Source organism: Nestor notabilis, unplaced genomic scaffold (assembly GCF_000696875.1).
Source record: "Nestor notabilis isolate BGI_N333 unplaced genomic scaffold, ASM69687v1 scaffold2746, whole genome shotgun sequence".
NCBI lineage: Eukaryota > Metazoa > Chordata > Aves > Psittaciformes > Psittacidae > Nestor > Nestor notabilis.
This window is the reverse complement of record NW_009932219.1, coordinates 192,785-198,838: the sequence shown is the minus strand read 5'-3', so window position 1 is coordinate 198,838 and position 6,054 is coordinate 192,785.

Below are 6,054 nucleotides of genomic sequence, written 5' to 3'. Positions count from 1 at the left end.
TTGCCAAAGTCTGGTCAGTGCCCACAGAGATGTACATTCACTTCCTCCCTACCCTACCCTACCCTACCCTACCCTACCCTACCCTACCTTCTCTGGACCCAGAAAAAGGGTCTGAGATATCAAAGTCTTTCCTCACTTTCCCTATTTTTCTTTAATAGAGGTTGACATCATTCCTCACTTCACTGGAAGTCCTTGACACCAAGAAAGGTTATTCCAGTAGAGCACTCCTCTTTCAGACCACCCATCTGTTTGTACTGTGCTCATTACCATAGTACGTAATCATGTACTGATAGGTAAAAAAGATGAGTTAATTCACCTGTCAGGTGTCTGAGAAGTGGTTGAATGCAGTATTGACCAAATTAGAAATTAGTAAAGTTCCGTTCCTTGTAATTACCTTTACTATGCCAATGATAGTACCTAAGCACTTTACAATCATCTGGGATCCCTCAGACAATTTTGTATGAGGCCCTGTTCCAAAGCTAATAGGATCTGCAATTGTTCAGTGCCTCGCCCTTGCAGACAACCAATAAAATTTTAACTAATTTTAGTTTTAACATGGAAAAGGTTTGGGCATTTGTGCTGCAACAAACAGCTGGAAGAGGCTCAAGCATTTACTGGAGATGCTGGACTTACTTAACAAATCATGATAGAACTGCAAACTAAATTTAACAAATGTTTTCTACCAAATTGTATCTTCAGGAAACAGTTTATTTTATCAATATTTTGCAAGGACAATAAAACAGCAAAAAAATAAGAGGGTGAAAACAAAATGCCTTAAATTGTGTGGTGGAAAAGTATGTGTGTAGTATTGTGCCAGGATTGTGAAAGTGATGCAGACATGTTGAAATAATTAATATTCAAAATCAAATAATTTATATTGTTATCATTTTAAGAATCAGTTTCTTAAACTCATAGCCAACCCATTGATTTCCAGACATAGGATTCATTTCACTCAAATTAAGAATTGGGTTCAGCTCTGAAGGTGCATACTTAATTTTAAGTGTCTGAGAAATAGGGGTTTATGTGGAGTAGTTAGTGGAGAGGGAGATCTCAGCTGATGTGCCCTCACAAAGGCTTACAGTGCCATCCATCTGAGATCCTCCACAAGGATGCCCTTCTTTTTAGGAAGATAAGATCTGTGCTTTCCTTAAAAGAAGGGCAACCCTACCCATTAGCCTCATGTGGATGTCTTGGGCTTCCTAGGACATCTCACGTGGAACTATGTGTCTCTCTAGATGCAACTCAGTTGAACCCTGACTGTCTCAAAGTTTTATATATTGTCGCATCTGATAGTCTTAGTTCCATGTTTTCTTCTGCAGACATTATGATATCTAAGATTGCTAGCTTCCAGACACCTTAGAGTCTATGAAGTTTAAACATGTAAGTTTGCTGCTAGTTGAGATGGAGTAGGGAACCCAGTATCATGCCTTAGTGTTGGCCTAAAGGGGTGCAGATCTCCTTTAGGTCCAGAGTTGTATCACAAGCTCCTTGTAAATGTCAGGGATGCTTGAGGGCAACTTAAACTGGATTAGTCGTGGTTGTAAAAAAAACTTAATCCCCCCCCCTAAAATTGTGTAAGCAAATCCTACCTCAAGAAACTGAAGTACAAGGTTAAAACTCAATTGGCTTTGAAGTAGGTGCCGTGGTTTAACCCCAGGTGGCAACCAAGCCCCACACAGCCACTTGCTCACTACTCCCTGGTGGGATGGGGGAGAGAATACGAAGAGTACAAGTGAGAAAAATGGTGGTTTGAGGTGAAGACTGTTTGTTAGGTAAAGCAAAAGCCTAATTTGCAAGCAAAACAGACCAAGAAATTCATTCACCACTTCCCATCACAGACAGATGTTCAGTCCTCTCCAGGAAAGCAGGGGTCCATGAAACGTGACGGTTACTTGAGAAGACAGATGACATCACTCCAAACTTTTCCCCCTTCTTTCTTCTTCCCCCAGCTTCATATGTTGAGCATGACATCATATGATATGGAATGTCCCTTGAGTCATAGGGATCAGCTGTCCCAGCTGTGTCCCCTCCCAGGTCCTTGTGCACCCCCAGCCTACTTGCTGGCTAATAGGGGGTGTGAGGTCTTGACTCTGTGTAAGCGCTGATCAGCAATAGAGTGAAAACATCCCTGAATTAACAACACTGTCTCCAAAACACAAATACAAAACACAGCTCCATACCAGATGCTATGAATAAAATTAACTCTACCCCAGCTAAAACCACCACAACAGGAAACTGAAAACTTTCTCTTCTCTGATACAGCATTAGTTACATGTTTTCCAGTGTATCATTATTACACCAACAGGTTAATTCCCACATCTAGAGTACATGATGAACACCACATCTGCTCCAACGGCCAGTCCTGTAGCTTCTGTACCATTAAAGATCACCTTTAAGGTGCTATTTGAAGGTTGTCAGGCATGAGCTCAGTGCTAGGCTTTACATTAACTGAACATTGCTTGTATGAGCTGGATTTGGTTGCAAATGCCTTCAAGCACCCATCGTTCACAAGACTTGATAGTCCTAATGAATCCTCCTTGTCTAGGTTTACTCTCATGGTTAAAGACAGCACCCACACAACATTAGCGATGTCTCTGGCATTTACTGTCTGGGTCAGAAAGAAACAGGACTACTGTAGGGCAGTTTTCCCCCTCTGTAGTGGTGTCTCATGACATCAGTATTTCAACTCTCTATTAAACCTTTCCAAAATTTCCACAAACCAATCCCAAAACACTTTTTTAAGGTGTCCGGCATGAGAAATATCAAAAAATACAGTTACATCCATTGATTTATAATTAAGGGAAAGGCACCAAGGAAAAAATTACTGCTGGACTAGATTTATACCACTGACTCTAGGCATATGTGTCAGATTTTTTTTGTCCTGGGATCTCCAGGCAATGTGAAGAGACAGGATTTCCCAGATATTATTCAGTGCGGCACAGGACTCTCATCTGGAGGGGTGAAAGCCCGTGGATCATAGCATCTTAACCCTGGCACTTTGAACAAATTCTTCACTATGAGGGTGGTGAGTCACTGGCACAGGTTGCCCAGAAAAGCTGTGGCTGCCCCATCCCTGGATGTCAACCTGGCCTTCACATCCATTAAGGCCAGATTGGATGGGGCTTTGAGCAACTTGGTCTCGTGGAAGGTGTCCCTGTCCATGGCAGGGGATTCGAATGAGATGAGTTTAAGGTCCCTTCCAATCCAAACCATTCTGTGATTCTATGAGTCTATGGAATGTTTGAATTCAAGCTAGGAAGTTGGCCAGGTACCATCAGGCTGGTTGGTTCAAAACCCACCCGAGGGATACCAAGTGAAGGCTGAGGCATCTTTGTTCACTGATGCCTGCTAAGGAGCTATTCCAGATGCCACAGAAAAGGAGTTTGCTCCTGAAGAATCCTGTTACTCAGTGCTTGTCAGTCCCTGCAGCTGAACAGCTGGGCAAGCATGGCTGCTCAGTGGCCCTGCAGTGTGTGTCTCTCCACGTTGGCAGTGACTTACAGGTGCAAAGTCATATGTATGTGTATTTTGGTTTCATAGGGAGCAAAGTGAAATGTCTGTCTTCTGACACATCAATTCTCTCAGGATTCAGAAAGGCACTGAGCTGGGTAGTCATAGTGCTGATCTTGACATGAGACATACACTGGAAGTGGTATACATTGACTTAACTTTAAACATTTCTGGTTAAGGTATCTCCCTCTGAGCCCACCATCCAGACTCCCATTACAACCAGCAGGGAGAGAGAGGCAAAGAGCGTGATTCATCTCCTATAGACAGCTGGATTAGGAGGAGACGAATTACACTCTCAGCAGGCATTTCTCTCTGCTGAGTGCACAGGGAGTCTAGACAAGTTGCTCAGATGGAGATATCTCATGTGGGAAGAGCTGATTCCAGTGTAGGTACCCAAAAACATCTTACAATGCTTATGATGATGATTTGCAGACTGCCAGGCAACAGCTCAAGCCGGCCATCCCATGGAAGTTTTGGAAGTGTTTGTTGGCTCCAAGATCACCCTTCTCTGCTATTGCTAAAAGCCACTTCTGGAACTCAGTGGGTTAGTGAAAGGGTGAACATTTCCCAGGATTTCTTCTCCAGCTGTTGACTTTGCTCATTTTAAAGCCGTTTGTGCATAGTCAACTTCACATCCTACCTGTGTTGAATCAGTAAGTTCCTTGCTTGCAGCACCAGCAAGGAGAAAGAAATCAAATAAACCACAAAAATGCAATCACCAAACCATGACAACTGAAATCACCAGAGTTCTCCCCCCATGAGACCTGTTCCATACTTCTCTGTGTTTGGCCAGTGACTCACACGTGTGCCTGTCCTTGACGGGGCAGCACAGGCTCTGCACCCATGTAGCCTGCTCACAAAAAGCCCTATTCCGAATGGCTGAGGACCAGTCACAGTGTTGATCTAGGAGACAGATATTGCTGAAGTAGGTATTTCTTTCCTTCATCAGTCTCTTCCAGGGTTGCCCAGAGCATCCATGAGCAACGCATGCAGCTGAAAAGGATCCCTCGCAGTTACATCTCTGGCACTTGCACTGCTTCCAAAGTTTACATTTCCCCTTGGCTGGTATGACTCACACGCGTGTTCGGGCTTGCAGCTTCCCTCTCCCTCCTCTTACAGCATGGGAACATGTGTTACCAGCCAGCTCCAGAGCTGTCACGTTTATACCGGCTGCAAAGATAATGCTTGTCACCACCTGGAGGGGATTACAGCTGCAGTCTTTCAGCAGAGCTGAGGAGGAGGGAGAAGAGGCAATGTGAGACTTGCACAGCTGTATGGCGTGTTTGGCTGTGCAGAGCTGTATGGCATATTTTGCCATGCATCTCTTTTTGTCTTCTGGGTGATTGTTGTTTTGTTGGTTGTTTTTTTTACCAGTCAGACAAATTGCTTCTTGATGTATGTTGGATTTGTTTGCTTGTTTGTTTTTTAAATAGGAAATACACAATGAAAGATGAAGAGCATGGTGGAAATGAAAGTGTAAACCACTGAAATAAAAGAAATGTACTTTCCAAAGCTGAGGTCTTTGCAGATGTGCGTAAGCAGATGTGCCTCTCACTAATGGAGAGCAATAATTCCCCTTTCCTGGTGGGTCCTTGCTGACCTAGCACTGTATTTAGCTCCGGACACTCGAAATCCCAGCTGCCTTACAGGAAGGGGTGTTTTGTTGTTATTTCTGGACCTCAGGCTCCTTTGGTAGGCTTTGTTCTGGAGGGCAGGGAGAGTTTCCAAGCTGGCTCTGTATGTGCCCTGCAAGCTCTCTTTTTTATTGAGTTAGAAGGTGAAGAACTTATGCTACAGGGCTTGGTGGCTCCTTGGCAAGTGAGAGAAATACATACTTCTCTTAACACAGGGTTAGGAATTTGATGGAAAAAGTTAAATCCATTCACTGAAGCTCTGAAGCATGAAGCTCTGAAAAATGAAGCTCTAAAGTCAGACATTTGGAAGTTGCAGTGTTTTGTTCCAAAAGTGCAACACTATTTTCCTGCAGCAAGACAGGCTTTGGGGGTAAGTCCATCAGTCCCATCTCCTCCAGAAAGGTTATGTCCTCATGAATGCAGGAGTAGTGGGCTGTAGTTATGACAACGGATAAGGAACACACAAAAATGGTTTGAAGTGTTGCATGTGACCACACATTACATCCTTGGCAGTAGTAAGGCCCTGCAATTTGCCCTCCTCCAAGTTAGATACCTTAAGTACATGGTAGATAAAATGGGAAAAGGTATCTAAGAAGGTCTGAAACAAACACGGACTATCTGGGGCTGGGGGCCTCTCTCCATTTCTTCTGTTGGAGTTGTCCTGCTTTTGGTGAATAAAAATTCCCAGGGTTGGAAAGAGATGCAGGACACACTTGGGAGAGAAAGGGGATCAGATTCTGGGCTTCTGAATGGTGAATTATTGTCTTTCATATCCCAGAAAAATACCCGACACCAAGACATCTTCTGAGCTATGTACACCCAACATAGCCTTTCTGGGAAACAACTCAGCTGGGGATTCCTTAACTATTTTGGTCCGCATTATTTCGGTGTAGACAGATAGGTGTATACA